Here is a 26,095-nt window from a genome sequence, read left to right on the forward strand (position 1 = left end):
CCCAACGGCAACAAGCGAGGCTCAAATATCGGCCAACGTGGGCAGAGCACACCCTACTATAGGGGAAGGATGAATGTCCGTGCCCTGGGCGTGCGGGACGAGGAGCCTAACCACGCCCAAGTTGTCTAAAAGTTACGCCCACCATTCAAAAACCCCTCCTTTTTTTGGTCCCGCCCACACGCTAAGGCCGTTTCCAGGCACCAACTGAAAGATCCCCGCCCACTCAATGGCTCCAAAGGGTGACGTCAGAGCCGAGCCGCAGCCTGTCAGCTGCGGACGGGCGATGGAGGTGTCACGTGACTGGGGTGACGCAGCTGTCTGCAGCGACGTGGAGTCATGGCGGCTGTGATCCAGTAAGAGGAGAGAGAGCGGGAGAGACGGTGAGTGGTACCCACCTACCTACTTACCTCCCTTACTGTATACTGACATCTACCTCCCTCCTCACTGTACACACTGACACCTACCTCCTCCTCACTGTGTACACACTGACACCTCCCTCCCTCCTCACTCTACACACTGACACCTACCTCCTCACTGTATACACCGACACCTACCTCCTCACTGTACACACTGACACCTACCTCCTCCTCACTGTACACACTGACACCTACCTCCCTCCTCACTGTACACACTGACACCTACCTCCTCCTCACTGTACTCACTGACACCTACCTCCTCACTGTATACACCGACACCTACCTCCTCACTGTACACACTGACACCTACCTCCTCCTCACTGTACACACTGACACCTACCTCCCTCCTCACTGTACACACTGACACCTACCTCCTCCTCACTGTACACACTGACACCTACCTCCCTCCTCACTGTACACACTGACACCTCCCTCCCTCCTCACTCTACACACTGACACCTACCTCCTCACTGTACACACTGACCCCTACCTCCTCCTCACTGTACACACTGACACCTACCTCGTCCTCACTGTACACACTGACACCTCCCTCCCTCCTCACTCTACACACTGACACCTACCTCCTCACTGTACACACTGACCCCTACCTCCTCCTCACTGTACACACTGACACCTACCTCGTCCTCACTGTACACACTGACACCTACCTCCTCACTGTACACACTGACACCTACCTACTTACCTCCCTTACTGTATACTGACACCTACCTCCTCTTCACTGTACACACTGACACCTACCTCCTCCTCACTGTACACACTGACACCTACCTCCTCCTCACTGTACTCACTGACACCTACCTCCTCACTGTATACACCGACACCTACCTCCTCCTCACTGTACACACTGACACCTACCTCCTCCTCACTGTACACACTGACACCTACCTCCCTCCTCACTGTATACACTGACACCTACCCCCTCCTCACTGTACACACTGACACCTCCCTCCTCACTGTACACACTGACACCTACCCCCTCCTCACTGTACACACTGACACCTACCTCCTCACTGTACACACTGACACCTACCTACTTACCTCCCTTACTGTATACTGACACCTACCTCCTCACTGTACACACTGACACCTACCTCCCTCCTCACTGTACACACTGACACCTACCTCCTCCTCACTGTACTCACTGACACCTACCTCCTCACTGTATACACCGACACCTACCTCCTCACTGTACACACTGACACCTACCTCCTCCTCACTGTACACACTGACACCTACCTCCCTCCTCGCTGTATACTGACACCTACCTCCCTCCTCACTGTACACACTGACACCTACCTCCTCCTCACTGTACACACTGACACCTACCTCCCTCCTCGCTGTATACTGACACCTACCTCCTCACTGTACACGCTGACACCTACCTCCCTCCTCACTGTACACACTGACACCTACCTCCCTCCTCACTGTACACACTGACACCTACCTCCCTCCTCACTGTACACACTGACACCTACCTCCCTCCTCACTGTACACACTGACACCTACCTCCCTCCTCACTGTACACACTGACACCTACCTCCCTCCTCACTGTACACACTGACACCTACCTCGTCCTCACTGTACACACTGACACCTACCTCCTCACTGTACACACTGACACCTACCTACTTACCTCCCTTACTGTATACTGACACCTACCTCCTCTTCACTGTACACACTGACACCTACCTCCTCCTCACTGTACACACTGACACCTACCTCCTCCTCACTGTACTCACTGACACCTACCTCCTTACTGTATACACCGACACCTACCTCCTCCTCACTGTACACACTGACACCTACCTCCTCCTCACTGTACACACTGACACCTACCTCCCTCCTCACTGTATACACTGACACCTACCCCCTCCTCACTGTACACACTGACACCTACCTCACTGTACACACTGACACCTACCTCCCTCCTCACTGTATACACTGACACCTACCCCCTCCTCACTGTACACACTGACACCTACCTCCTCACTGTACACACTGACACCTACCTACTTACCTCCCTTACTGTATACTGACACCTACCTCCTCACTGTACACACTGACACCTACCTCCCTCCTCACTGTACACACTGACACCTACCTCCTCCTCACTGTACTCACTGACACCTACCTCCTCACTGTATACACCGACACCTACCTCCTCCTCACTGTACACACTGACACCTACCTCCTCCTCACTGTACACACTGACACCTACCTCCCTCCTCGCTGTATACTGACACCTACCTCCCTCCTCACTGTACACACTGACACCTACCTCCTCCTCACTGTACACACTGACACCTACCTCCCTCCTCGCTGTATACTGACACCTACCTCCTCACTGTACACGCTGACACCTACCTCCCTCCTCACTGTACACACTGACACCTACCTCCCTCCTCACTGTACACACTGACACCTACCTCCCTCCTCACTGTATACACTGACACCTACCTCCCTCCTCACTGTACACACTGACACCTACCTCCTCCTCCTCACTGTAAACACTGACACCTACCCTCCTCCTCACTGTACACACTGACACCTACCTCCTCCTCACTGTACACACTGACACATACCCTCCTCCTCACTGTACACACTGACACCTACCTCCCTCCTCACTGTATACACTGACCCCTACCTCCCTCACTGTACACACTGACACCTACCTCCCTCCTCACTGTACACACTGACACCTACCTCCCTCCTCACTGTACACACTGACACCTACCTCCTCCTCACTGTACACACTGACACCTCCCTCCTCACTGTACACACTGACACCTCCCTCCTCACTGTACACACTGACACCTACCTCCTCCTCACTGTACACACTGACACCTACCTCCTCACTGTACACACTGACACCTACCTCCTCCTCACTGTACACACTGACACCTACCCCCTCCTCACTGTATACACTGACACCTACCTCCCTCCTCACTGTATACACTGACACCTACCCCCTCCTCACTGTACACACTGACACCTACCTCCTCCTCACTGTATACACTGACACCTACCTCCCTCCTCACTGTACACACTGACACTTACCTCCTCCTCACTGTATACACTGACACCTACCTCCGCCTCACTGTATACACTGACACCTACCCTTCTCCTCACTGTACACACTGACACCTCCCTCCTCACTGTACACACTGACACCTCCCTCCTCACTGTACACACTGACACCTCCCTCCTCACTGTACACACTGACACCTACCTCCTCCTCACTGTATACACTGACACCTACCTCCTCCTCACTGTACACACTGACACCTACCTCCTCCTCACTGTATACACTGACACCTACCTCCTCCTCACTGTATACACTGACACCTACCCTTCTCCTCACTGTACACACTGACACCTCCCTCCTCACTGTACACACTGACACCTACCCTTCTCCTCACTGTATACACTGACACCTACCCTTCTCCTCACTGTATACACTGACACCTACCTACCTCCTCACTGTACACACTGACATTTACCTCCCTCCTCACTGTACACACTGACACCTCCCTCCTCACTGTACACACTGACACCTACCTCCCTCCTCACTTTACACACTGACACCTACCTCCCTCCTCACTGTACACGCTGACACCTACCTCCCTCCTCACTGTACACACTGACACCTACCTCCCTCCTCACTGTACACACTGACACCTACCTCCCTCCTCACTGTACACACTGACACCTACCTCCCTCCTCACTGTACACACTGACACCTACCTCCCTCCTCACTGTACACACTGACACCTACCTCCCTCCTCACTGTACACACTGACACCTACCTCCCTCCTCACTGTACACACTGACACCTACCTCCCTCCTCACTGTACACACTGACACCTACCTCCCTCCTCACTGTACACACTGACACCTACCTCCCTCCTCACTGTACACACTGACACCTACCTCCCTCCTCACTGTACACACTGACACCTACCTCCCTCCTCACTGTACACACTGACACCTACCTCCCTCCTCACTGTACACACTGACACCTACCTCCTCCTCACTGACACCTACCCTCCTCCTCACTGACACCTACCCTCCTCCTCACTGTACACACTGACACCTACCCTCCCTCCTCACTGTACACACTGACACCTACCTCCCTCCTCACTGTACACACTGACACCTACCTCCCTCCTCACTGTATACACTGACACCTACCTCCTCTCACTGTACACACTGACACCTACCTCCCTCCTCACTGTACACACTGACACCTACCTCCTCTCACTGTACACACTGACACCTACCTCCTCCTCACTGTACACACTGACACCTCCCTCCCTCCTCACTGTATACACTGACACCTCCCTCCCTCCTCACTGTACACCTCCCTCCTCACTGACACCTACCTCCCTCCTCACTGTACACACTGCCACCTACCTCCCTCCCTCCCTCCTCACTGTACACACTGACACCTCCTCACTGTACACACTGACACCTGCCTCCTCCTCACTGTACACACTGACACCTGCCTCCTCCTCACTGTACACACTGACACCTGCCTCCTCCTCACTGTACACACTGACACCTGCCTCCTCCTCACTGTACACACTGACACCTGCCTCCTCCTCACTGTACACACTGACACCTACCTCCCTCCTCACTGTACACACTGACACCTACCTCCCTCCTCACTGTACACACTGACACCTACCTCCCTCCTCACTGTACACACTGACACTTACCTCCTCACTGTCACCTACCTCCCTCCTCACAGTACACACTGACGCCTACCTTGTGCGTTTTGGTTTATTTAATGTGGAAGAAAAGTGAACTGTAACTATTTGCGTATATCATTACCAGCGGGAATGAGGCCTTGGCTTTAGGTAAAATCAGTCTCTATATGCAGTGAAGCATGCTTGTTATACTCACTGTGGAGCCTAAGGGGTTAATCCTCTGCATTGTGTAAAAAGGCTGTTTGATCCTGTCTCTCGTTATCCTCCCCTTCTTCCACTGTCCCTAATCCTTCTTTTTCTGGTAATACAGTGCCAGGGGACAGGCTACACATGCCCAGTATGGTGTATATTGCTAGAGAGTTTTTTTTTTTTCTTGGCAGAGTGCATGTGATTAGCACAGGGCCAATCAGCACTGTCCAGACAGGTTCGGGGGTCCTGCATCCTAATAGGTCATTTGGTGCAGAATGTAAACTCCTCCTACAAGCTTTAACCAGACACTGATAGAAGTTACAAGACTGCTATATACTGCTGATGAGAAAAGGTATTTAGCAGTATATATTTACTAAAATAATTGCATTTCCATGGTCTGTGTCCTGTGGGAGATCAGAAATAGTGAATACAGAGTCCTGGGTTTATAACATTAACTTTAAAGTGGACAACTTTCACCTACAGGTAAGTCTAGACTAAGCCTTACCTGTAGGTGCTTGAAATATCTCCTAAACCTCGGTTTAGGAGATATCTGCAATGTCCCCGAACGAAGGCCTCTTCTGCGCATGCGCCGACTTGAAAGGGCACACTGTGCCGTTTCAAGCTGGGGTCATGCGGTACCTGCACGAATGCGCGGGAGTGACGGCACGCGACTGCGGCCAGTCACAGAGCCGGAGTTCACGGCCCCCGGAAAGGAAGAGGGGTGAAGAATGGACAGTCGCTGCCAGCGAGGAAGACGGGGACATCGCAGGCTTCTCTTGCAGGTAAGTGTCACATAATGGGCTACTATGTGATGCATAGTAGCCGATTATGCTTTACCTTTGCAGGGAAACAAAGAGGAAGTAAAACCCTTTTTAACCACTTCATTACCAGCCCATTGTAATATGACATCCACAGATGGGATCTCCCATCCCGGGGGGGGACGTCATATAACGTCCTGGGCTTTGTGTGGTGATATCTGAATGATGGGTGCAGCTAGAGGCATCATTCAGATATCATTCTTTCGTGCCGGCGATTCTGTGCACGATAAGAATGATCATAGCGGCAGTTCCGCCGCTTGATCGTTCTTATAGGTGATGGGAGGGGACATCCACCCCCTCTCGCCGCCATCCGGTGCTTCTCCGGGCTCTCCTGTGCCTTCAGGGGCCCGGAGGAAGAATTGTCCGGCACCTGATGGGAAGGATAGAGATGACTGGTGACCAGATGGTCACCAGTCATCTCTATGACCGTCGGAGGCCCGGGCGCGGTGTGATGTCACGCCGGGTACCCGGAAGCAAACAAAGCCGCAATTGCGGCTAGTAAACATGAGATAGGTAAAAAAAAATTGTTCACGATTTCATGCTTTCCAGCCTGCAGGAGAGATGTGGGGTTTTATTGACCCCCCCCCCCATCTCTCCATAAAGAGGACCCGTCACACACCATTTTTATTACAAGGGATGTTTACATTCCTTGTAGAATTAAAATGTAAAAAAAAGTGTAAAAATAAACCTTTTTTTTTTTTTTTTTTTTTTTTTTAAACGTCCCGGTAGCTCACGCTCAGAAGTGAACGCATACGTAAGTCCTGCCCACATAGTTAAACGCTGTTCAAACCACACATGTGAGGTATCGCCACGTGCGTTAGAGCGCGTGCAACAAGACCCCCCGTAACTGTAAACTGGTAACCTGTAAAAATCTTTCAAAGCGTCGCCTATGGAGATTACAGTAACAAAGTTTGACACCATTCAATGAGTGTGCGCAACTTTAAAGCGTGACATGTTGGGTATCTATTTACTCAGCGTAACATCATCTATCACGTTATACAAAATATAAAAAATTGGGCTAACTTTACTGTTTTGTTATTTTTTTTTAAATAAAACAGTTTTACCCCCCCCAAAAAAAGGCGTTAGAAAAATTACTGCGCAAATACCGCGCAAGATAAAAAGTTGCAATGACCGCCATTTTATTCCCTAGGGTGTCTGCTAAAAAAAAATATATAACGTTTGGGGGTCTTGAGTAATTTTCTAGCAAAAGAATGATGATTTATACATGTAGGAGAGAAGTGCCAGAATAGGCCCGGTATTGAGGTGGTTAAAATGAGGCATGTAAATACACTTTCTTTTTTTTTTTTTTAAGAGGTATCTTCAGGCCGGTCACGTGACTCGCAGCCACTCTACACCTCTTATTCAGGGCTACTGCAGGAGGGGCCGAAATCTCCCTCTGACATCAGCCGGGGAGGTCATGTGACCACTCAGCCCCTCCCTCAGAAGCCCTGGATCGGAGGTGTGGGGTGGCTGCGAGTCACGTGACCGGCCCGAAGATAGCTCTAAAAAGGTATTTACATGACTTGTTTTTATAAAAGACGGTGTGGTATGCCTAGCTATAATAGAGGGGCCGGCAGTGACCATTTGTGATATTTTATTTATAATAATAGCGGTGGGGGGAGGGCGGCTGAGACAGAGAAAATTATTACAGTGTTCACATAGAAAAATGACATTTAACTCTTGCAAGGCTATTTAAAACGCCAACAACAACGCCATATGGCTATACGATGCTCAAGCCTGCCTACTGCGTCAAAGTACCCCAAGATTAGTGTGTCCTATGCTATCCATAGGATGAAAGATCCTGCTTCTCTGAGCCATGGGAGAAATACACTCTCTATATGGGAGCAATAAAGGACTTCTCCCTATGTCACAGGTGCACAGTAATAATAGGTAATGGCAGGGGGGATGGGGCCCTCCATCCTAAGGGATCTGGTCAGGATCCGTACAATAGACAAACAAATACTTGGAGGGCACACCCTATAAAATGCATTAAAGATGGTGCAGCCATAAGACCATACAGACATAACAAAATATTACAGCGCACACATACAAAAATGACATTTAACTCTTGCAAGGCTTTTTAAAACACCTCCATATTTTTTTTAAATGTTGAGATTTGGTAAGCCCACCCCCTGCGCCAAAGTACTTCATTATTAGTGGGTCCTATGCTATCCATATTATTTGTTTGTCTATCCAGATCCCTTGGGATGGAGCACCCCTGCCATTGCCTCTTATTAGTGTCCACCTGTGATATGGGGAGAAGTCCTTTATTTCTCCCATAATTCAGAGAAGCAGGATCTTTCATTCTATAGCCTCATACACAGGATCAGATTTTCCGACTGGAATTGTGTGATGACAGGATGTTGTCGTAAAATCCGACCGTTTGTACGCTCCATCGGACAATTGTTGTTGGATTTTCCGCCAACAAATGTTGGATAGCATGCTTTAACCACTTAAGCCCTGGACCTTTAGGCAGCTAAAGGCCCAGGCCAGGTTTTGCGATTCGTCACTGCTTCGCTTTAACGGACAATTGCGCGGTCGTGCGACATGGCTCCCAAACAAAATTGACGTCCTTTTTTTCCCACAAATAGAGCTTTCTTTTGGTGGTATTTGATCACCTCTGCGGTTTTTATTTTTCGCGCTATAAACAAAAATAGAGCGACAGTTTTGGAAAAAAATGCAATATTTTTTCTATAATAAATATCCCCCAAAAATATATAAACATTTTTTTTCCTCAGTTTAGGCCTATACGTATTCTTCTACATATTTTTGGTAAAAAAAATCGCAATAAGCGTTTGTTGGTTGGTTTGCGCAAAATTTATAGCGTTTACAAAATAGGGAATAGTTTTGTTGCATTTTTATAAATATATATATATATATTTTTTACTACTAATAGCGGCGATCAGCGTTTTTTTTTTTTTTCGTGACTGCGACATTATGGTGGACACTTCGGACAATTTTGACACATTTTTGGGACCATTGTCATTTTCACAGCAAAAAATGCATTTAAAATGCATTGTTGATTGTGAAAATGACAATTGCAGTTTGGGAGTTAACCACAGGGGGCGCTGAAGGAGTTATGTTTCACCTAGTGTGTGTTTACAACTGTAGGGGGGTGTGGCTGTAGGAGTGATGTCATCGATTGTGTCTCCCTATAAAGGGAACACACGATCGATGCAGCCGCCACAGTGAAGCCGTGTTTACACGCGGCTCTCCCCGTTCTTCAGTTCCCGGGGACCGATCGCGGGAGCCCAGCGGCAATCGGGTCCGCGGGTCCCACAGCTTCGGACTGGGTCGCGACCCACGGCTGGGTAGATGTACAGGACGTGCTGGTACGTTCATCTGCCCAGGCGTGCTATTCTGTAGACGTGTATATATATACAGTGGGCGGTCCTTAAGTGGTTAAAATTTTCCGCCAACAAATGTGTTTTGTCGGATTATCCGATTGTGTGTACACAAGTCGGTCGGACAAAATGCCAACGTACAAGCACGCATGCTCAGAAGCAATGCTCACCATAACGCAACATTAGCAGAAGTTTCCCAAAGGGTGGCGTTAAAGAGCTGAAAAAACACGTTTTGTGGCCGACAATTCTTTGCCGTTTGTATGCAATACAAACTCCTGGCCAATGCCCTTCAGACAAAAGTCCTATGCTTTTTCCACAGGAAATCCATTCGTGTGTACCAGGCTTATGAGTAGCGTAGGACCCACCGATAATGGGGTACTTTGACACAGTAAGTGGGCTTAACCACTTCAGAATTTACCCCCTTCCTGACCGTGCCATTTTTTGTGATTTGGCACTGCCTCACTTTTACTGAAAATTGCGTACGCTGTACCCAAAAATGATGTCGCCCCCCCACAAATAGGTCTTTCTTTTGGTGGTATTTGATCACCTCTGCCGATTTAATTAAAATAAAAAAATGTAAATAATAAAACTTTTTTTTTCTTTTTTTGCTATAAAAAATATCCCCCCAAAAATATAAAAAAAAAAGCGAATTTCTTGCTTAGTTTAGACTGATATGTATTCTACATATTTATGATTAAAAAAATCACTGTGACATGCTTTTAAAGAAATTTGTTAACCCCCCCCCCCCCAAAAAAAAAGAGATCCTGCTCCTTTTTAAAGCATTTTTTATAGCACAGTGCTTGTCCTGTGTCATTTGGCACCCTTTAATATCTGGCTTTACCCTCTCCCCTGTAAACTGACCACGGTGTATGATGGCTGCTGAGCCCCGACACCGTGGTCAGTTTACGTGCCTCCATCACGTGCTGTCCTATGCGCTCCTCTTCCCCCCCCCCCCCACCTTTCTGCCTGCTCGCCCCTGTGTCAGTGCCAGCCCACTTCGCTCCTGCTGCTCTCATAACCTTTTAAACGTTATAAAAGAGACGGTGCTCCTGTCTGTGTGCTTTTTTAAAAAAAATGCCCCGCGACGGCCTGGCTCTCTCTATCATCTCTTTCTCGCACCTTGGCTGACGGCAGCGGGGGAATCTCGGCCCGCAGAGTGATGTGATCACAGGGATCGAGGTAAACAAGTTTTTTGGTAAAAATAAAACGCACAGAGAGGGGCTTATGGAAAGTTATGTAAGTGGGTTAAAGCATAGTTGTACCCAAAAATGGAACTTCCACTTTAAGGGAAGGTGACCCCCTGACATGCCACATTTGGCATGTAATTTTTTTTTTGGGAGGGGAGCGGAAACCCTCTTTTTAGAGGGTTTCAGCTCCCACTTTCTCGCTGGGCACTGCGGCGCCGGAAGGAAGGTCACCTCTCCCCCTTGGCAATCATCTGGGACACGTCACAGATGATTGTTCGGCTCGTGCGTGCACGGCTGTGAAGTCACAGACGGGCGCACACAGTAGTGATGCCTGTGCCGCAGAGAGGAGGGGGGAGAAGAGCAAGGCTTCGTACGCCCGCATCACTGAACCCTGCGACAGGTGTGAGTGTCCAATTTAATAAAAGTCAGCAGCTGCAGTATTTGTAGCTGCCGACCTTTAATATTTTTATTTTAGTAGGAACTCCGCTTTAACAACCACTTCTTTACCCAGCTAGAGTCATATGACGTCCACAGATGCGATCTCCCATCTTGGGGGGCGTAATATGACGTCCTTGTCTTTGTGGGGGGCTATCTGAATTATGCCTGCAGCTAGCGGTATCATTCTTTCATGGCGGCGATTCTGTGCACGATGAGAACGGTCATAGTGGCCGTTCTGCCACTTAAACGTTCTTATAGGCGACGGGCCGCCATCCGGTGCTTCTCTGGGCTCTCCCGTGCCATCGGGGCCCAGAGAAAGATTAGTCTGGTGCAGGATGACGAGCATAGAGATGTCCGGTGACCAGATGGTCACCAGTTATCTCTATGACTGTCGGAGGCCCGGGCGCGACGTTATGACTTCACGCCCGGGTTCCCGGAAGTAAACAAAGCCGCGATTGCGGCTAGTAAGCATGCGATCAGTGATTTATTTTTCCTGAGCTCATGCTTTCCAGCCTGGAGGAGAGATGTGGGGTCTTATTGACCCCACACCCGTCTATAAAGAGTAAGGCCCCTTTCACATTGAGGCGTTTTTCATGCGGTACAGCGCTAAAAATAGCGCTGCTATACCGCATGAAAAAACCTGCCCTGTAGTGTTCAATGTGAAAGCCCGAAGGCTTTCACATTGAAGCGGTGCACTAGCAGGAGCGCTCCAAAATTCCTGATAGCCGCATCTTTACCGCAGTATAGGAGCGGTGTGTTCACCGCTCCTATACCGCGCCTTCCGTTGCGGGCGGTATTAACTCTTTTTCGGCCGCTAGCGGGGGTTAAAACCTCACCGCTAGCGCCCGAATATCGCGGTAAATACGACAGTATAGCCGCGCTACAAATAGCGCGGCTATACCGTCACCGCGGCTCCACGCCTCAATGTGAAAGAGGTCTAACTGTCGCACACCAAGTGATCAAAAAAATAAATAATGATAAAAAACTATTTTAAAACGCCCCTGTCCCCGGTAGTTTACGCTCAGAAGCGATCGTGCACTCCGTTCAAACCACATATGTGAGGTATCGCAGCAAGCACTAGACCTCATCTGTAACTCTAAACTGGTAACATGTAAACATTTTCAAAGCGTCGCCTATGGAGATTTTTAAGTACCGAAGTTTGGCACCATTCCATGAGTGTGCGCAATCAGCGTGACATGCTGGGTATCTATTTACTCGGCGTAACATCGTATTTCATATTTTACAAAAAAATTGGGCTAACTTTACTGTTTTATTTATTTATTTTTATTCATGAAACCCTTTAAAAAAAAAAAAAAGACGTTTGAAAAATTATTGCGCAAATATCGTGCAAGATAAAAAGTTGCAATGACCGTCATTTTATTCCCTAGGGTGTCTGCTAAAATATATATTTCATAATCGATTAATCGGCCAGTAACATATTGGGGTTAAAAAACTAAAATTAGCCCTTTTATAGTACAAAAAAATAAAAAAAACGCTACTGTGTAAATATTATTGTGTAAATATTGTGTAAATATTATTTTTACTGTCCCACAGTAAAAAAAATTAACCCCTTACAGTAGCGATTATTTGCTCTTTTTGTACTTATTTTTTTTAACCCCCATTATGTTACTAAACATCTCAGGCCGGGGTCACACCTCTGTGTTTTGGTGCTTTTTGCAGAAACACACTACAGTTCATTTACATGTTTTCCTATGGAAAGGGCAAGGACTTTTTAACGCAAAACGGTGATATTTTGTCTTTTTTGGTTCAATATACTTCAACGGAGAAGCTGCAGGAAAGCATGTAATGTGTTTTTGCTGCAATTTGTGTTTTGTAATCTGCCCAACAACAAATTGGCCCCCAAAAAAATGTCTGAGTAATTTTCTAGCAAAAGAATGATGATTTGTACATGTAGGAGAGAAGTGCCAGAATAGGCCCGGTATTGAAGTGGTTAAGGGAACAGGATGTTTCTTTTTTTTTTTTCTTTCTTTAAAGTGGTTGTAAAAAAAAAAACCTGCAAGACAAAGGCCTAATGAGCTAGTATTACATCGAAGCCTCCGCATCGGTCCTCGTACCCCCCTCAGGCTGGCGACATCGCTTCTGGAGTTACTTCCTGGTATCGCGGATCCGGTGCGGTAATTGGTTGGAGCCGCAATGACGTCACTTCCACGCATACACGCGGGAGCCGACGATAACGGCACACTCACTGAAGCGACGGCACATGCAGGTACAATGAATATCTTCTAAACCGTACATGTTTAGGAGATATCCGGGGTAGCTACAGGTGAGCCTTCTTATAGGCTCACCTGTAGCAATAAGTGGTTGTACAGGGTTTACAACAACTTTAAAAACTTTAAAAACTTTTAGTTTTTCTGTTCCCACGTTGGCGGACTTATTCAGCACTTCCTGCTTGCAGAGCAAATAATCTTTCATTTAGCCTGCAGAACAAAGAAGGTGACTGTGTGGTTCTGGATTTGTCACATGTGTTCTGTCATTTATGCCACTTCCTCCTCCTACAGAATAACTATTACCTTTGTCAGGTCTGATCATCTTGGATCTTGCAAAGAGCCAGCAGAAATTCAGCTTTGATGCCAAGTCCTTCTTGATAAATAATTTTTATCATCTGTGAAAACTTAAAGGAGTTGTAAATAAAAAAAAATGTTTTGCTGAAATGACTGTTTACAGGGTATAGAGACATAATAGTTAATTCCTTTTAAAAACGATTAAAAATAGATAAAAAATCAATCATATAATGTGCCTGTAGTTTCTAGTTTCGTTTTTGCATGTTTCCTGCCTCTGCTGTACAGAGCCACAGAGCCATTACAGGACAGTGATGGTTTGGAAAAAGAAACTGATTGGTGTTGAAACAGAGGCTTCTTATCACGATCAGAGATGCGGGGTGTCAGACTGACATGCCGCACTTGCGATCGGGGCGGGTGCGCACCGTCATGTTATCCTGCTGGATGTCAATAGATGTCCAGTCAGGATAACACAACCACTTCCCGGATGTCAATATGCTATTGACCGGGCGGAAAGTGGTTAAATGTAATCATATTGCTACACTTAGATGCGCCTCTCTGCTCTTTTATACTCAGTTGTAACATGACTCTACTTGTATATATCAAGTCAAAATGTATTAAAAAATTTAGCTTGTCTTGCAAAATGCTCTCAAACCAAGGTTTTACTGTAGTGCATTTTTTTTTTTTACAGCGTTTTTGCCATGATTTGCATTTTTAAATCTGCCCAACAACAAACTTTCCATAAAAAAAATAAAAAATGCAAATCACTGCAAAAAACAGAACGCACAGCAAAAAACACTACAATAAAACTTAAAAGCAAAATGCGTAGATGCAAATCTAGCCTTAAAGCTGGGTTCACACTAGAGGTCGCAGTGGATCACAGCGGGTGTCTCGTGCCTCCCCATTCACCATTTCAGGTCTGATTTCAGCCCGAATTTTGGGCTGAGTTTGGACCTGAAACGGACCAAAAGCCGCACAGGACTCCTGTGCCATTCATACTGGAGCTGCTCCATAGAGAGCAGGTCACAATCTCCTGACATGGGAGACCCTCATCAAATTCGAATTGGTGTAAAGCCAGCCTCAAAGATGTTGTCCTTTTGTCCATTTTAAAGGCAAAATTACAAGGTATGTGAATAGGCCGCTCAGATTTTCTCAGCTACCTTTGTCACTTTCTATCTGTGCAATATGGGATCATGGTAGGATGATTCTGAGGTAGGAAGATGGTGGGATCAGGGGAGGAAGATGGTGGGATCAGGGGAGGAAGATGGTGGGATCAGGGGAGGAAGATGGTGGGATCAGGGGAGGAAGATGGTGGGATCAGGGGAGGAAGATGGTGGGATCAGGGGAGGAAGATGGTGGGATCAGGGGAGGAAGATGGTGGGATCAGGGGAGGAAGATGGTGGGATCAGGGGAGGAAGATGGTGGGATCAGGGGAGGAAGATGGTGGGATCAGGGGAGGAAGATGCTGGGATCAGGGGAGGAAGATGCTGAGATCAGGGGAGGAAGATGCTGAGATCAGGGGAGGAAGATGCTGAGATCAGGGGAGGAAGATGCTGAGATCAGGGGAGGAAGAGGGTGGGATCAGGGGAGGAAGAGGGTGGGATCAGGGGAGGAAGAAGGTGGGATCAGGGGAGGAAGATGCTGGGGATCGTGGTGGTGGGAAGATGCTGGGGATCGTGGTGGTGGGAAGATGCTGGGGATCGTGGTGGTGGGAAGATGCTGGGGATTGTGGTGGTGGGAAGATGCTGGGGATTGTGGTGGTGGGAAGATGCTGGGGATTGTGGTGGTGGGAAGATGCTGGGGATTGTGGTGGTGGGAAGATGCTGGGGATTGTGGTGGTGGGAAAGATGCTGGGGATTGTGGTGGTGGGAAGATGCTGGGGATTGTGGTGGTGGGAAGATGCCGGGGATTGTGGTGGTGGGAAGATGCCGGGAATCGTGGTGGTGGGAAGATGCCGGGAATCGTGGTGGTGGGAAGATGCCGGGAATCGTGGTGGTGGGAAGATGCCGGGAATCGTGGTGGTGGGAAGATGCCGGGAATCGTGGTGGTGGGAAGATGCCGGGAATCGTGGTGGTGGGAAGATGCCGGGAATCGTGGTGGTGGGAAGATGCCGGGAATCGTGGTGGTGGGAAGATGCCGGGAATCGTGGTGGTGGGAAGATGCCGGGAATCGTGGTGGTGGGAAGATGCCGGGAATCGTGGTGGTGGGAAGATGCCGGGAATCGTGGTGGTGGGAAGATGCCGGGAATCGTGGTGGTGGGAAGATGCCGGGAATCGTGGTGGTGGGAAGATGCTGGGAATCGTGGTAGGAAGATTTAGGTTCCTCCTGAGCAGATTGTCTCATAAATGAGGGCCGAGAGCTACATTCAGCACTGTGGAGAGGACAGGGTATATTACTCTGTATAGACAAATGTCAGTCTAGGAATTCCCCAACATTGTGCTAGAAATGCTTCGTTTATTCTGTTTACTTTGTACAGTTGTAGCTCGTGTTTATAGCCAACTGCAGCCTGACAGACGTTGGGTGACTACAGATCCCAGCATTGTCCTGTATCTGCTTTATTAGATTGTATGTTTGTGTCTGTGGAACCCTCCATACTAAAGTATTAGACCCTTTCACACATACGGACTGTTTGTCAGTTATTTATCCCTCTGAAAAACAGACATCAATGCGTTCCAATAGAGACACGGATGACAATGGATGTCATCTATTTTCACCCTTAGATTCTTGGGGTTTCATCTTTTAAAAAAATTTTTTTTAATTATAATTTTTGAATTATATCTCACTATTGTGTTCTAGCGCTAAATCATGAGAAGGTTGTCTGAGAAGGTTGTCTGTTGTAGTATATTCACTACTACTGTCACCTCAGGTGTGTGTTCTGTAATGAGGAATAACCAGTTTTTCCAAGCACCACTTAATGATATTTATAGTCACCCCGGATACACCTTTTATTAATTGGCCATCAGTAATGATATAAATAGTGCCTGGTACATCTATTTTTAATCATTTACTGAGTTGGCAGAAAAATGTGTTTATGTTAAATTATTGGAATAGTCTACATTGTGTAGAACTTGAGTGTGGTGTGACCTGAAATAAGGATTTCTCTTGTGGATACAAGTTAGGGACACGCATGTATTTTTCTCTATATATACCTGTGATCCCCAACCTCCCTGAAGCCCCCGCACCAAATAAACATAAACCACAAAAAAATAGGTATATTTTATTGTCTTTTTGAAACATGTATGCGTGAAAAGTAACCTACACACAGTGTTAATTTTGACATCAAATTTAGATTTAGTTTTAGTTATAAGTCTTTTGACTAAAATACCGTTTTAGTTTTAGTCATGTTTTAGTCATCTGAATTGTTTTTGTTTTAGTCGACTAAAATCCCCAGTACATTTTAGTCAACTAAAATCTAATGGATTTAGTTACATTTTTAACCACTTCCATACCGGGCACTTGTACACCTTCCCGCCCAGACCAATTTTTAGCTTTCAGCGCTGTTGCACTTTGAATGACAATTGCGCGGTCGTGCTACACTGTAACCAAGCTGAATTTTTATCATTTTGTTCCCACAAATAGCTTTCTTTTGGTGGTATTTGATCACCTCTGGGATTTTTATTTTCTGCAAAAAAAAAAAAAAATTACCGAAAATTTAAAAAAAAAAACATTGTAAATGAGTACGTTTTCTCCTTCACTGATGGTACCGCACTGACGGGCACTGATAAGGCAGCACTGATGGGCACCAATGAGGTGGCACTGATGTGGTGGCATGGATGGGCACTGATGGGCGGCACAGATGGGCACTGATGGGCGGCAGGAATGGGCACGGATGGGCAGCACGGATGGGCACTGATGGGCGGCTCGGATGGGCACAGATAGGTGGCACGGATGGGGGGCACGGATAGACAGCAAGGATGGGCACTGATGGGTGGCACGGATGGGCATAGATGGGCACTGATAGGTGGCACTATTGTATGTGTTGCACTAATGGATGCCAATCAGTGCCAAACAATGCCTGCCAATCAGTGATGCCCATTGTGGGCACTGATTGGCATCCATTGCGGGCACTGATTGGCATCTATTATTTGTGTCATTGTCATCTCTGGTGGTCTAGGGTGGCATACCTGTGTTTTGGATCCCTGGTGGTCTAGTGGGCATCCTCGAGGGGGCTGTGCTGATAATCGATCAGCACAACCCCCCCCCCCTGTTAGAGTAGCAGCCGATCAGCTCAAAAAACGGGGAGATATTGTGCTTGGAATCAATAGGCAGTGGCACTTTGCGGGCGAATAGCGCTGTGAAAATGATGGTAAAGCGGCGCTAAAAATAGCGCTGCTTTACCACGTACGCCCCCAGTGTGAAAGGGGCCTTATTGGGGCCAGTATGTTGTGTATGCAGTGTTAATTTAGTTAATTTTGGATGAAACTTAAGGGTTCTTCTGGGGCAAAAAATGTTGGCCTTTTACCGCAGGAAATGCTGCCTCAGACATTTGAGGGACTCTCTCCATCCTACATGTGCCTTACTTATCCCCCTTCCTGCAGGTTGGGGAAAGAACGAATGGTATTAGATGATTTGGCCATTTTATGTTCTTGTTCCATTATAAAATGAAGTCTGCTGCTATAGTGTACTTTTTTGTGCATTTATGTTGGTTTTATTGGCAATTTTTATTACTAGTGTAATATATATTGTGGTATTGTGTGGATGTTGGTTTAGTTTTGTCTCGTTGTTTTTTTTCCCGGTTAGATCCCTTTCACACAGAGGCGTTTTGTAGGCGCTTTATCGCTAAAAATAGCACCTGCAAAGCACCCTAAAAGGTATTTCACACTGGAATGAATTGAGAAACTCGAGGGCTTTCACACTGGAGCGGTGCGCTGGCAGGACGCTAAAATAAAAGTCCTGCTAGCAGCATCTTTGAGGCGCTGTAGGAGCGGTGTATACACCTTTTTCTTCACCGTCGCTGCCATTAAACTCAATGTGAAGCGCTGGCAAATCGCCTGCAAATCTCTTTGGCAGCGGCGCTCTGCGGTCACTTTTAACCCTTTCCTCGGCAGCTAGTGGGAGTGAAAAGCACCGCTAAAAGTAGGGGTGCAACAGATCGTCATTGATCCGAACGGGTCGCCGTGTTAAAACTAGCAGCGTTTTACCGCTAACGCGGCCCGCTGTTGATGGGAAAGGGGTCTTAGGTGGTGTGTTTTTTTTTTGTTCTGCTTCAAGGCCTCAAAAAAATCCTGTTTGGCAGGCGTTGATTTCATTTTCCCCAGCCTTTAGCGCACCTTTATGTTGTCTATGTGTCAATGCACACATGGGCGTTTACAGGTGTATCAGAAGAGGAGTGTTTAGTGGCTGAAAAAAAATATCGCCAGTGTGTGTTTAGGAGAGGAGTGTTTGAGCAGAAAAAATTCTATATACAGTAAATGCTGTATAATAATAATAAACAACCTGGACTTTGGACTGTCTATGAAGTCGGAATGCGTTAAACACATCCATGCATCTGGTATGAATGTGCCCTAAGGCTAGGTTGACACTGCTGCAAATTCAAAATCGCGGTTTTGCGCCTGCGATTTTGCCGCGATTTTGGCCGCGATTTAAGAGACATCTGTGCAGGGTTCAATGTAAATCGCGGCCCGAAATCACAAAAAGTAGTACAGGAACTACTTTTTGAAATCGGTGCAGCGCCGCAGATGCGGTGTCGCACCGATTAGGACAGTGCCATTGCCGGCAAATGCCGCCGATTTGAGATGCGATTCGACATCTCAAATCGTACCCAGTGTGAACCAGGGCTAAATGTTTTTGCAAGGGTTTGCGTATGAAAGCGGGGGGTCAAAAACACGCAACACGACTCCAAACAAAGCTTGTATCTTTCCAAATTTTGGGTGTCTGAACATAGTGATGTGAACAGCGTGTATTGGAAAGAATGGTACTTTTGTTATTGCATGTAGGTTTAGGCGCAAAAACATGTGCAAAAAATAATGCTTTTATGTGAATGTTGCAAAGTGGTGGCTCCCAGGGTCGCTGTAAATGGCATCACATGCAGAGTGGCTGTTGGCGCAATCTTCGCATCCTCCTTATCAGGAGCTCTTATTGCACAGGTTACTAGATTTAGATTGTCGGCTTCTAGAATAGCATATTATATCTTGGATATCTATTATTCTCGTGACATTGTGACCCGGGTCACTACCAGCACCAGAGCCTCCGAGTAGTTGGCTTTTTTGTGGACTGATGGATGGATCATGAGCTTCTAATAATGTGACTGTATGCATTGTCATGTCACATGCTTCTTGGGATGTTTTGTCCACTTGGCGCCCAGGCCAATTCTGACACTTCGCTCCTACATGTAAAAATCATATTTTTTTTGTTAGAAAATTACAAAGCTTATATATATATATATATATATATATATATTATATGTATGTGTTTGTATGTTTTTTTTTTTTTTTTTAGCAGAGACCCTAGAGAATATGATGGCGGTCATTGCAACTTTTTATCTTGCACGGTATTTGCGCAGCAGTTTTTCAAACGCGTTTTTTTTTTTGTTGGGAAAAAAAAATCAGTAAAGTTAGCCCATTTTTTTTTGCATAATGTGGAAGATGAAGTTACACCGAGTAAATAGATACCTAACCTGTCACGCTTCAAAATTGCACTAAATGGCACTAAACTTCGGTACTTAAAAATCCCCAAAGGCGACGCTTTCAATTTTTTTTTATTGGTTGCATGTTTTGAGTTTAGAGGAGGTCTAGGGCTAGAATTATTGCTCTCGCGCTAACGTTCGCGTCAACACCTCACATGTGTGGTTTGAACACGGTTTTCATATGTGGGTGGGACTTGCCTATGCGTTCGCTTCTGCGTGCGAGCACACAGGGACAGGGGCACTTTAAAAAATAAAATAAAAAATGTTATTGTTATTTTACTTAATTTTTTTTTTTTTTTTGACACTTAAAAAAATAAATACATTTTGATCACTTTTATTCCTATTACAAGGAATGTAAACATCCCATGTAATAGGAATATAGCATGACAGGTCCTCTTTACAGTGAGATATGGGGGGTCAATAAGACCCCACATCTCACCTCTAGGCTGGGAAGCCTAAAAAAAAAAAAATCACCGCTTCCCAGCCGAGGCAGTGTTGTTTTTTGAATGCAGAGGCCAGGCGCGACGTCATAACATTGCGCCCGACCTCCTACAATCATAGAGACTCCGGCGACCATCTGGTCCACTGGAAATCTCTATGATCAGCATCCGGGGGCCGATGGATCTCTTCTCCTATTCCCTGATCACAGCGGTGAGACGGGAGAAGCACTAGAGGGTGGGGGGACGTCCCCTTTCGCTGCTCGTAAGAACGATTAAGCGGTGGAACAGCAGCTATGATCATTCTTATGGTGTAGGGAATCGCCGGCTGAAAAATGCAGATATCTGAATGATGCCTGAAGCTGCACCCATCATTCGGCTATAGCCCCCACAAAGCCCAGGACGTCATATGATGGCCTCTGGGCCTCAAGTGGTTAAGCAGACATATTGCGATCTAGAAATTGAGTGTAAACCCTGGTTCACACTGGTGCGATTTGACATGCGATTTGACATTTTCTCACTGTGCTGCGGGAATGAAGCCGTGCAAGTTCAGCTGATTTCCCCGCTTGTCAGTCACGATTTCGGCCGCGATTACAGAGACATCTGTGCAGATTCTGTGCAATTGTAAGAAGTAGTACAGAAACTACATTTTGAAATTGGTGCGGCGTCGCACTGATTAGGACGGTGCCATTGCCGCCGATTTGACATGTCAAATCTCACCAGTGTGAACCTGGAATTGGTGATACTACAAGTAAAATCGCTCACCTGACAATTCTAACAACTTCTACCTTGATAATTGCTATGTAGGAGGGGAATTCTGATTAATTAGATGTTTAACCACTTAAGGACCGCCTCCTGTACGTTTACGTTGGCAGAATGGCACGGCTGGGCAGAAGCACGTACAGGTACGTCCTCTTTAAGTGCCCAGCCGTGGGTCGCGGGCGCGTGCCCGCGACCCGGTCCGAAGCTCCGTGACCGCGGGACCCGATCGCCACTGGAGTCCCGCGATCGGTCCCCGGAGATGAAGAATGGGGAGAGCTGTGTGTAAACACAGCTTCCCCGTACTTCACTGTGGCGCCGTGATCGATCGTGTCATCCCTTTTATAGGGAAACACAATCGATGACGTCACACCTACAGCCACACCCCCCTACAGTTAGAAACAGACATGAGGTCACACATAACCCCTTCAGCGCCCCCTTGTGGTTAACTCCTAAACTGCAATTGTCATTTTCACAATAAACAATGCATTTTTTTTGTTTACAAACTTTTTTATTTGGTACAAAATGGCATACAAATAAAAAGAGTACACATAAGAAAATGTCTAGGAGTCAAAAAATAGACAATAGTAAACTATACAAATCTTATGTAACATTAATAAAACATAGTTCTAAAGAGTAGAGAATTAAGATGAGGGTCAAAAAGTAGATATAAAACCATAAGTGTTATTAGGATAAACAGATCAGCAAAAGGAATTATGCGATTTAGATGGGATTAAAGAAAGTAGCAGAATGTTCAAACCATGGGTCCCATTTTTTATTATAAACAATGCAATTTTTAATGCATTTTTTGCTGTGAAAATGACAATGGTCCCAAAAATGTGTCAAAATTGTCCGAAGTGTCCGCCATAATGTCGCAGTCACGAAAGAAATCGCTGATCGCCGCCATTGGTAGTAAAAAAAAAAAAAAATTGATAAAAATGCAATAAAACTATCCCCTATTTTGTAAACGCTATAAATTTTGCGCAAACCAACCGATAAATGCTTATTACGATTTTTGTTTTTACCAAAAATAGGTAGAATACGTATCGGCCTAAACTGAGGGAATTTTTTTTTATTTCTTTTTTTTATATATTTTTGGGGATATTTATTATAGCAAAAAGTAAAAAATATTGAATTTCTTTCAAAATTGTCACTCTATTTTTTTTTATAACGCAAAAAATAAAAACCGCAGAGGTGATCAAATACCACCAAAAGAAAGCTCTACTTGTGGGAAAAAAAGGACGCCAATTTTGTTTGGGAGCCACGTCGCACGATCGCGCAATTGTCAGTTAAAGCGGCGCAGTGCCGAATCGCAAAAACTGGTCCTTTAGCTGCCTAAAGGTCCGGGTCTTAATTGGTTAATTATCCTTTTTGAAGGTTTTTTTTTTTTTTTTGTGATAAAAAATGACTAATTGTTGCTGCAGAGTTCATATGTGATACAAAATGGTGATTATGTTGGCAGCTTTTCCTGGTGTGGTCAGACACAAGGAAGTGGTTATGTGTACAAGATTAGTAATTAACATCCTGGAAGGTTCCTCCATTGTAGCGACATGTAAAGCGAAGTCAGAGGGACATACAAATATTGATTCAGGTTTAACAGTCGTTGTCCTGGATTACACACTTTTATGGATATTAACGAAGAAGCGCACAGTCTACTAGAAAAGTAGGGTGATGTTTCTTTATGAGAATTTAGAGAAAATTGATGCATGTAGTTGACGAACGCTTGAAATTTAAAAATGTCTAATTGTTACAAGCCACCCAAACAGACCTTCGGCTATATATTTAAAATAAAATAAAAATTAATAAATGGCTACTGTCTACTGGTTTAGTTATACATGTGATGATGGTCAACTTAAAGCGGGAGTTCACGCATAAATTTGTTTTTTACCCTTAGATTGATGCTCATTTTGTCTAGGGGAATCGTGTAGTTGTTTTAAAATCGAAGCTGTACTTACCGTTGTAGAGAGCGATCTTCTCCGTCGCTTCCGGGTATGGGTCTTCGGGAGTGGGCGTTCCTATTTGATTGACAGTCTTCCGACAGGCTTCCGACGGTCGCATCCATCACGTCACGAGTAGCCGAAAGAAGCCGAACGTCGGTGCGGCTTTATACTGCGCCTGCGCACACACGTTCAGCTACTTTCGGAAAAAATCGTGACGCGATGGATGCGACCGTCGGAAGCCTGTCAATCAAAATAGGAACGCCCAGTCCCGCAGCCCATACCCGGAAGCGACGGAGAAGATCGCTCTCTACAACGGTAAGTACAGCTTCGATTTTAAAACGACTACCCGATTCCCCTAGACTAAATGAGCATCAATCTAAGGTTAACATTTTTTAGTTCTGGGTGAACCTCCACTTTAACCACTTCAGCCCTGGACCATTTGGCTGGTCAAAGACCAGGCCACTTTTCACGATTCGGAACTGCGTCGCTTTAACTGACAATTGCGCGGTCGTGCAACGTGGCTTCCAAGCCAAATTTGATGTTATTTTTTTCCCCCACACTTAGAGCTTTCTTTCGGAGTTATTTGATTACCTCTGCGGTTTTTATTTTTTGCGCTATAAACAAAAATAGAGCGACAATTAAAAAAAAAAAAACATTATTTTTTACTTTTTGCTATAATAAATCGCCCCAAAAATATATAAAAACATTTTTTCCTCAGTTTAGGCTGATACGTGTTCTTCTACATATTTTTGGTAAAAGAAATCGCAATAAGCGTTCATTGATCGGTTTGCGCAAAAGTTATAGTGTCTGCAAAAAAAGGGGATAGTTTTATGGCATTTTTATTAATAATTTTTTTTTTTACTAGTTATGGCAGCGATCAGTGATTTTTTTTTTTTTTTTTGTCGTGACTGTGACATTATGGCGGACACTTTTGACACCATTTTGGGACCATTGTCATTTTTGCAGCGATCAGTGCTATAAAAATGTACTGATTACTGTGAAAATGACACTGGCAGTGAAGGGGTTAATCACTAGGTAGCACTGAAGGGTTAAGTGTGCCTAATGGATGTGTTTTAACTGTAGGGGGCGTGGCTTGCTGTGACATGTCACTGATCGCTGTTCCTGATGACAGGGGACAGACCATCAGTGTCAGGGGAAGGACGGGGAGATATTGTGTTTACACTAACATCTCCCCGTTCTTCAGCTCTGTGACCCGATCGCGGGACACCGGCGGACATAGAGTCCGCGAGTCCTGTGGGCGTGCGGTCACGGAGCTCGCGGCAGGGGCGCGCACGCCCGCACGGCGCAAATTTCAAAGTGACGTATATATTCTGCCGCCGTTCGGGAACCGGTTAAATAAAAAATAAATATAAAAAAACCGGAGCAAAAGTATTACTGGGCTTGCCACATGACTCGCATTTTGGATTGGCACTTACATACCCACACCAAGGCCTGGGTCGACTTAGAAGGTGCTTCCTCATCTCCTGTTATCCCTCTGATCCATTTACCTTGGATTAATGCACGAAAAATCCCACCTGTCGCTTGCTCTCACCCTCTGGTGGGCTCTACCTTGCAAATTTTTAGGACCCTCTGTAAAAAATTCAATTTTTCCTCCATTTATGGTCCTCTTACTCCTCTGCTTTTAAACCCAGAGATCTCCTCAAAGCATTCGGTTAACGCTTCTGGTTCCACACAGATCGGTTCGATTAGAGCAGAAACCTTTTTCGACAAAGGTGCTCTTCTTACTCTCGATTCTTTTAGGCTTTCCCACCCTGACAAGGTTATACTTCCTTCTGGATATGAACAGATCAAACGATTTTTGAGTCGTGCTGGGTCAAATTCCGTATGGTGCAGAAGTAAAACTATTTTTGAGACCTTATGTCTCCAAGATTCTCCTAAAAAACATCTGATTTCTGCAGTATACACGTCTTTTTTCACAGCATTTGACATCAAGAATGACGTAACCAATCTCAAATGGGAAAGCGATCTGGGCATCTCCCTCTCAGATGAGGAATGGGAACATGTTTTTCGACATATTCATAAGGGATCCATGAATGTGTTGACCCAGGAGAATAATTACAAATTATACTGTAGATGGTATAGGACACCTGCCATTATTCATAAATATAATGCAAGCACTTCGCCATTATGTTGGCGTTGTAACAGTGCTCAGGGCACTCTCTTACACATTTGGTGGGAGTGTGGTCTGATCAAACCCTTCTGGAAGGAAGTCCATCGATTAATTTCTCACATTACAACATATACCCCTGACTTCACGGCTGCTCAATATTTGCTACACCACTCCTCACTACCTCAATACATATACAAAAAATCGTTGATGTTTCACTTAATCAATGCCGCCAAACTCTGTGTACCTGTAAGGTGGATGCAATCTTCACCTCCTACCATTTCGGATTGGTTTACCAAAATTGGGCACATAGCCGAAATGGAAGAGCTTATTTCTCAATCCAAAGACTCGCCAAAGACCTTTTACGACATATGGGCATGCTGGTTATCTTTCAAGAGCTCCGTTGAATTTCATTCAATAAGGACTGCTTCTTTATAAGATTGTTTAATTTCTTTTTATTTCAATAGTTTTTTTTTTTTTTTTTTTTATTGATATTTTTCAAGATTGCTTAATTTCACCATCTCTGAACTCTCCTTCTTTTACTTTCTCGATAAGGGAGGTTTAC

General features: G+C 45.8%; 1 protein-coding gene across 2 annotated transcripts in view; it reads left to right on the forward strand.

Annotated features, from left to right (window-relative positions):
* The first annotated feature begins 249 nt into the window (after positions 1-249).
* The window catches only part of DYM (dymeclin), a 546,263-nt gene continuing 520,417 nt past the window's right edge, over positions 250-26,095 (forward strand). The window contains exon 1 of one of the 2 annotated variants that reach the window (XM_040336503.1): positions 250-380. The gene's annotated coding sequence lies outside the window, so the exon portion shown is untranslated. The remainder of the gene's footprint in view (positions 381-26,095) is intronic. The other variant, XM_040336511.1, reaches the window with a different exon arrangement.

The sequence above is a fragment of the Rana temporaria genome, chromosome 1, assembly GCF_905171775.1.
Source record: "Rana temporaria chromosome 1, aRanTem1.1, whole genome shotgun sequence".
In the NCBI taxonomy this organism is placed as follows: domain Eukaryota; kingdom Metazoa; phylum Chordata; class Amphibia; order Anura; family Ranidae; genus Rana; species Rana temporaria.